Source organism: Delphinus delphis, chromosome 3, assembly GCF_949987515.2.
Source record: "Delphinus delphis chromosome 3, mDelDel1.2, whole genome shotgun sequence".
NCBI classification, from domain to species: domain Eukaryota; kingdom Metazoa; phylum Chordata; class Mammalia; order Artiodactyla; family Delphinidae; genus Delphinus; species Delphinus delphis.
The window spans coordinates 8,188,238-8,196,679 of NC_082685.1; the positions used below are offsets into that span (position 1 = coordinate 8,188,238).

The 8,442-nt window shown below is 44.0% G+C and overlaps 1 non-coding gene across 1 annotated transcript; it reads left to right on the forward strand.

Moving 5' to 3' along the window:
• The first annotated feature begins 1,043 nt into the window (after window positions 1-1,043).
• LOC132423797 (small nucleolar RNA U3) lies at window positions 1,044-1,254 on the forward strand. Its single transcript, XR_009519104.1, has one exon. It is a non-coding gene; the product is annotated as a small nucleolar RNA U3 (small nucleolar RNA).
• Window positions 1,255-8,442: the final 7,188 nt, after the last annotated feature.

Genomic DNA, 8,442 nt, shown 5'->3' on the forward strand with positions numbered 1-8,442 from the left:
GGCGGGGCTAAGCCGGGCTCCAGGCTCAGGGTCTGAGCTGGGGGAGGGTTTCAGGTGCGAGGGCGGGGCTTGGGCGGGGCCTCGCTTCTAGTTGGCCAGTCCTCAGGATATCCAATACAGGCTTTTCTTGCTCCTTTTCTCTACCATTCCGAGACCCTTATACAACAGAACACCAGGTTTAGGAAGGTATCTGTCCACAAAGGGATCATCCTCTGTTTACCCTGTTTCTTCTTTAGGGTGTTAAAGTTTAAATTTTTCTTCTTCAGTGGGTTGTATCTTTCTATTAGGTTAACTCCTAGACACTGTACATACATACATCTAAATTTTCGTTTCATTTCCCATTTGACTATTTTTGGGGAGTTCTGAGAGATGAGGGATGTGCTCTGGTTTAAATCATAGGTGTAAGTCAGAGTATCCTGCTGATAAAGTGGATATTCAACAAATACGAATTCCTTTCATTTTTCCCCTTATGAAGGGTGAAGAGGAATACAAATGTCAGCAGCTTCTCTTAATTCCTGTGTTACGAAGTTATAATATTTTTCAAATAAATTTATTTATTTTTGGCTGCGTTGGGTCTTCATTGCTGCTCACAGGCTTTCTCTAGTTGCGGAGAGCAGGGGCTACTCTTCTTTGCAGTGTGCAGGCTTCTCATTGCAGTGGCTTCTCGTTGCGGAGCATGGGCTCCAGGCACACGGGCTTCAATAGTTGTGGCACACAGGCTCAGTAGTTGTGGCTCACAGGCTCTAGAGCACAGGCTCAGTAGTTGTGGTGCGTGGGCTTAGTTGCTCCGCGGCATGTGGGATCTTTCCGGACCAGGACTGGAATCTGTGTCCCCTGCACTGGCAGGCGGATTCTTAACCAGTGTGCCACCAGGGAAGTCCCAAGAAGTTATAGTGAATAATTTACATGGCAAATTTGGTGATGTGCTGCCATCTGCTGGGAATCAAGGGTATTAGATTCTATCTCAACTGGCTACTTTTGAAATCAACCATAAAACTTCCCTTTCCGTATTGGAAAGTTCTCATTTTAAGAAAGCATTTTTCAAGACTGTACTTTCAGGGATCATTTCTATAGGTCGTTTCTAGAGAAGTTTCTCTGAATGTGTAGAGCACCTGAAACCACGAGGAGGAGGTGTGGTGTTCTGTCCTGAGCATGAAGCTGGTTATTGGTGTTGCTTCTGCAGCTGCCATTAGCCATTGATGATCGCTCTTCTCTTCCTTCGGGAGAGTGAGAGGGAGAGAATGCCATCTGAGTAAAAAAATAAATAAGAATAATAAAAATAATAAAAATTTTAAAATTAAAAGAAAAGAAAAGAATAAACAAAAAGAGAAAAAAAAACAAAAAAAGAGAAAAAAGATTTTTTTAAAAAAAGCATTTTTCCTTACCACTATACCTTTGGGTTCTAACAGTGTTTAGTGCTTGGGCTTGTAGCGGGGAAGAGCGACGGTTTGGCAAATGGGAAAACTAAGGCCCAGAGTTATCTAGACACAGTATTTCCACATTACCCCCAGCAATCAGGCTGAAGGAATTTGGGGACTGTGAGAATTTCTGGAGGAAGAATGAACAGCAAGTGCAAACGTCCTGAGGCAGGAAAAGTTTCGCCTCTTTGACCAACAACAGAAGCTCAATACCTAAAATGGTTGAAGTGAATTGTGAAGGTTGGAGACCAGCAGGAGATAAAAATCAGAGAAGTAACAGAGTCAGATCATATGAGGCCATCTGGGCAACTGTAAGAATTTTGGGTTTTACTCTGAGTGCGGTGGGGAGCCCCTGAAGGGTTTTGAGCTACATTATCTGATGTATATTTTTAAAAGATCTCTGTCTTGTGTGTGACTCCATGGAAGCAAATATAGAATTGGGGAGGACAATTAGAAAGTTAAGGAAATAATCCTGATGACAGATGAAGATGTCTGGACAAAGGTGGCAGGGGAGGATGGAAGGAGTGGGACAGTGCTCTGATGCTAGAAATAAGGCAGAGCCAATGACTGTCTGCTGATGGATTTGTTGTGTAGTTTGGGGGCAAGGAGTCAAGAATGACTCTGAGGGACTTCCCTGGTGGTGCAGTGGTTAAGACTCTGCAATCCCAATGCAGGGGGCCCAGGTTCAATCCCTGGTCAGAGAATTAGGTCCCACATGCATGCTGCAACTAAGAGTTCACATGCCACAACTAAGGAGCCCGCCTGCCACAACTAAGACCTAGCGCAACCAAATAATAAAAGAAATATATAGATACTTTTAAAAATGAGGATTTTTGTTTGTTTGTTCTGTATTGTCAAATAAAAATAATTCTGGACATTGGTAAGAGGAGACTTTATTCAAAATGGTTATTGCAAGAGGGAGAACACTCCGACGAGATCTGCAAGCATCTTAACGAGTTAGGCAGAAAAAGGCTCTTCTTTTGTTGGGGGAGTTTCTCCCCAAGAAGCTCAGGGATATCTTTGCATTTAAGGAGGTGCAGTGTACATGGCTGACATTAGCTTTTGATTGCTGAGGCATCTATTTCAAAGATATCCGTTTCAGATAAATCTATTACCAGTTGCATAACACAGTTACTAGCTAAACAACCAGATAGAAACAAGGCTGCCCCATCCATGAAGGTCCTCTTTTAGCGATCCCTGGGCAACCTAGATAACTGATTGTTTAAGCGATCGCATTTTTCTCTTCCTGCCCCCTAGTTCCTGCTCTTATGTTTTAAATTCACCAATACAGAATGAAACCTTAAAATACTTGTCACCCCACCCTCCACCCCAAGAAAGACAGAACCCAGGTCTGTGCTTCCTATCTCCTTCTATTTGAGACCTTAGGCATGCCCTCGTACCCTTTAGGACCTGTGACTAATAAACCTTGTTTTTTCAAGTTCCCTGTCGATTGTTGCTGAGGTGCTTCTTGAAATTCTCAGTGAAAAAAAAATTAGTAGCCAATCTAATAAAGAAATAGAGAATTTTATTCTAGCCAACCTGAGGATTATAACCTGGGAGACAGTCTTTCAGAAAGCTCTGAGGACTTTTCCACCAGCTACAGGTCAAAGCACAGTTATGTACATTTTTTTGAGAAAAAGGTTATACATCAAAGTGACATGCTGAGAGTTCACACAGTACAGATCTGCACGTACAAGGCAAATAGTTAGTTATTGTGACCTTTTACAAGATTAAGAAAGGAATGTTATCTCCCAAGGAGTTACCTTGCTGGTGCCAGGAGAAAATTGCTCTTTGCAATCAGGCAGGTATTCTTGTGTCTTCTGAGGAGGTCTGGTTAATGTATAATGCAGAAGCACGTTGTACACGAAGGAGAGGAGGTAGTGGCCCAAATGGGCAGAGAGAGAATCTATGTTTAATTTTTTCTTGTCCAGCCTTAAAATAAATTTATTTCATCACAATCATAATAAGAAACCATAAGGGCCAGTCCAGCCACATAGCAGTGGCTCAGGTTGGGGAAATGTCTGTGGAGGCTCGCTGCATTTAGTCTGGGCCCAGGTGAGTGCTCCAGGCATCCCTAGCTGATAGCATCCTTGTCGATAGGCTGAGATAGACGCAAAACAGGTATGGGGACTTCCCTGGTGGCGCAGTGGTTAAGAATCCGCCTGCTAATGCAGGGGTCATGGGTTCGATCCCTGGTCCGGGAAGATTCCCCATGCCGTGGAGCAACTAAGCCCTCAAGCCACAACTACTGAGCCCATGTGCCACAACTACTGAAGCCCGCGCACCTAGAGCCCATGCTCCGCAACGACAGAAGCCACCGCAATGAGAAGCCCGCGCACCGCAACAAAGACTAGCCCCCGCTCGCCGCAACTAGAGAAAGCCAGCGTGCAAGCAACAAAGACCCAACACAGCCAAAAATATGTAAATAAATAAATTTATTTTTAAAAAATCAAAAAAAAATTTTTAAACAGGTATGCATCACTTTAGTCTGAGTTAGGGCAGAAACTCCATTCCTCTGGCTCCCTGGGTCCGAGTGGGGGGAATTTCAGCTGAAGCAACAGTTCTGATCCCTCTCTGCACATACACGTGCACACACTTTATCTGAATAGTGGGTTTGGAAGAAGGAGCTGAGTCTGAACGGTTCACACCCTTTCTCTCTGCCTTTTGGAGTCTTCTGGGCCCCAGACAGAGGGTATTTTGATCAGGCTGGGGCCATGCAGTAAGCATCTACAGGAGCCTTGTGGTTGACCAGCTCTGCCATGCCCGAGTAGGTCTGGCAAATTTAGGGGTGAAATATCAGAAAACCCACCAGGCTGCATAGTGGAGCCACGTGTTTCAGTCCTGCTTTTATGGGCCATGAAGCTGATGTTTTCATTGCTGATTCCTGTGACTGGTCTCAAACTCAGGAGGGAAATGAAGAGATGCCCACGTTTTTTTTTTGTCCAAAGTCACAATAATAGACTGCCAACTAAAAATTGTCACTTGCCTTCTGGTTCTACAGGAATGAAGTCACTAGCCACTGCAGTGGCTGACCTTCAACTCACCCTGCAAGGAGTTCAGGGTGGAGATCAGGAATGAGGCACTCTGTGCTCTGGGAAAAACTGGCAGAACAGGTCTTCCGATAGTTAGATTTTTCAGAAGATTTTATCAGTCTAGTTTCTTCCATCTTCTCATATTTAGAAAAGCACTAAAATTATTAACGGAGACATCTGCCCCTTGCGACTAGCAGCGACCTTCTACCAAATGTGTGCTTTGTTGCACGTATCCCCCTTCATTAAAGTCATATGTATACTGACCTCCTCCCCCACCTCTTGGGAGCAGTTCCTCAGAGCTATCTGAGAGGCTGTCTCCTGGGCTATAGTCCTCATTTTGTCCCTAATAAAACTTAACTCACAACTCTCACATGGTGCATTTTTTTTTCAGTCAACAAGACAAAGAAAATTTTAGAAGACGATAAGCCAAACTTACAATGATTCCCTGCGGGCCGGAGATTAGAAATAGATTCAATTTCTGTAATGTTAAAATTATTTACAAGCAGGTATTATTATCAACATCAGGAAAATTTCTTGTTAACCAGAAATTATATGTTTTTTAAGGCTCTTTTAAAAAAATTATTTATTTATTTGGCTGCACTGGGTCTTAGTTGCAGCATGCGGGATCTTTAGTTGTAGCATGTGAGATCTTTAGTTCCCTGACCAGGGATCGAACACGGGCCCCCTGCATTGGGACTGCGGAGTCTTAACCACTGGACCACCAGGGAAGTCCCAAGGCTTATTTTATACTTTACTTTTTTAACTGAAGTATAGTTGATTTACAACGTTGTGTTAATTTCTTCTCAAGAATTATATGTTTAAACGCAAATAACCATCCATCAGTGAATGGATAACAAATTGTCTCTAGCCGTATGATGGAATACTGCTCAGGAACAAATTTTTTTCTTAAGTTTTTTGGTTTTTATTTTTTTGGTCACGCTGCAGGGCATGCGGGATCTTAGTTCCCCCGACCACCAGGGATCAAACAGGGGCGCCCTACAGTGGAAGCATGGAGTCCTAACCACTAGACTGCCCGGGAATTCCTGGGAACAAATTTTTGATCCCTGCAACTGTCTGGATAAATCTCAAAATTATTACGCTGGGTGAAAGAAACAAGACCCCTCCCATACACACAGAGAAAATAACACACTATATGATTCCATTTATATAATATTCTAGGAAAAGCAAAATAATCTATAGTGACAGATCAGTGGTCCTGGGGACAAGAACGGAGGGAGGGTTATGAAGGGCCACAAGGAAACTTTTGGGGGTGATGGAAATGTTTGTTATTTTGATTGTAGTGGTGGTTTTATGAGTGCACACATGTCAAAAGTCATCAAATTACTTAAACATGTGGTTTGTTATACATTAATTATGCCTCAATAAACGAAAAAAATTTTTTTGTCTAATGGGGCACAGTTACTGGGCCATCCTTTCACATAATGTTCCATGTCAACAAAGCAAATTCACATAATGGTTAAGATCATGGAATAAGATTACTCAAGTTTTGCTACGTCATTAGCTGTGTGGCTTTGGGCAGCTTAACTTCTCTGTGCCTCAGTTTCCTCCTCTGTGCCTTTCTCACTGGGCTGCTGATAGGAGTCTGTACATGAAGGACTGAGCACAGTACCTGACATGCAATAAGCAAGCACTTGATAAATGATACCTTACCTTCATGGGATGGTGTATTTTTTGTTTGTTTTGTTTTGGGGGGTTATTTTTTGGTCACGCTGCGTGGCTTGTGGGATTTTAGTTCCCCGACCAGGGATTGAACCCCGGACCCTTGGCAGTGAGAGCTCGGATCCTAACCACTGGACAGCCAGGGAATTCCCATGGGAGGGTGTATTAATCATGTTTTTTATTTTCTACATTTTATGATGCTTTGACATCTTAGGTCTTGCAAACCTGGGGAAAGACCGCCCCTCCCAGGGTTAGCTAGTTCCTAGAGATAGCAAACCACATGCTTGGGAGCCCGCTTCTCATATGCAAACCAGCCAATCCGATCACCTCCTTTATCTAACCCTGGGACCCTACACCAATATTCCCTCTGCCCTAAATCATCCCAGGACCATGTAGCATGCAACTAGGGACCACCCCTAGAGCCTAGAACCCACTGAAATTATTTATTTATTTATTTAAATGCCTTTAAAAACATTTATTTATTTATATATATATTGGTTTAATTGTTGGCTGCATTGGGTCTTAGTTGCAGCACGCAGGATCTTTCTTGCAGCATGCGGGATCTTTTGTTGTGGCACATGGTCTTCTCTCCCTAGTTTCAGCCTGCTGGCTCAGTTGTGATCCCACGGCATGTGGGATCTTAGTTCCCCGACCAGGGATCAAACCCACGTCCCCTGCATTGGAAGGCGGATTCTTAACCACTGGACCACCCTGCATTGGAAGGCGGATTCTTAACCACTGGACCACCAGGGAAGTCCCCCACTGAAATTATTTAAACCATCCAATTCTTAGCTTGCTCTGCTGGCCTCCCCTGCCTCTCCCATTCCTTCCAGCAAAAACTATAACAGAGGCTCTGGCCCATGCTTTTCCCTCACTCCTGCTGACCAGTCCTGGTGCGCCCCCGTGTGGCCGTGCTTGGCATGGCATGCCCCTGCTCTTGGGAATTGTAGTAATAAGCCCTTCTTTAAAGGACAGTTGGAGGATGGAGAGAATGAAGAGACCACCGAAATAAGAAATCATCTTGAGACCGAAAAACAAGGCAGGCAGCTCCATGTAATCAATGGATCAGTTTATTAGAGGGTAACTTGCTTACAGGGTGGGATCAATTGGACAGCGATCCGGAAGCATTCACAGCCTCACTCCACACCCCCGAGGGGCCATTTGGACAATTTATAGTTAACCTAGGGGATGGGGGAAGGTGCTTGGAAACAGGATGTGCGTTCCTAAGTCAAGATTTTTAAATGGGTAACTAGTCTCATGGGTGCCGGGAATACATCAGCAGTGAAAGTTTTCATCATTGTTTGGGGCCTAACAGAGCATAGAGGCCACCTGAACCTAATGATTATGAAACAGTATTAACTACAAAGCCCTTGACGACAGAGAAGTCATTTACTGTACAGTACAGTCTTGCATAGGGTCAGTGGAAGGACAGGAGGAACAGGGCCCAAGATGGTGTCAGTTATGCTAATGGCCATACAACCGCTGTCTCCACATCTATCACCTTACTATACGTGATTAAAACAAGTTCCAGGTACATTCTGTCTTGTTTTATTTTTATTTTGGTGGGGGTGAATTAGAAAAAAAATAGCTTTTTTGCGTTGCCAGGCAAAGGGGGCCACAGCAGACTAATGTCCTCAAAACTGTATGTCCCGACCTGGAGTGGGGTAGTGAGGAGTTTTATAGTAATGGTTCAAAGAGGAGGGCGTGATCAGCTCGTGGACATTCTTCTGATTTGTTGGTTGTGAGGTAGGTGGGAGTCAGCATCATTAACCTTCTGGTTCTAACCGTTCTGGGGTCTAAATGCTTGTGGGCACCATACTGTTAGTTAACTTCTCCCACCTGGTGGAGGTTTCAGTATCTGCAAAACAGCTTGAAGATATTGTTATGTATATCCCTTGGGGGGGGGGGGTACCAGGACCCTGCCCCAAGGCTGCACTATTGTCCAGGTACATTTTAAAACAGATGACAGGGACTTCCCTGGAGGTCCAGTGGTTGACACTCCACGCTTCCACTGCAGGGGACACGGGTTTGATCCCTGGCTGGGGAACTAAGATCCTGCATGCCGTACGGCGTGGCCCAAAAAAAAAAAATGTACATACATATGTATAACTGAGTCACGAGTCACTTTGCTGTACAGCAGAAATTAACACAACATTGTAAATCAACTATACTTCAAAAAAAAAATAACGCTCATTTCATGGGCAGTGATCCTAAGTTACTTAGGATCACTATCAGTCTGCCACCTGCATCTTTCAAGTGGTTCAGACTCAAAGGGCAGGAAAAGGAGTTGCTACCTTTTGAACCCCTAAAAC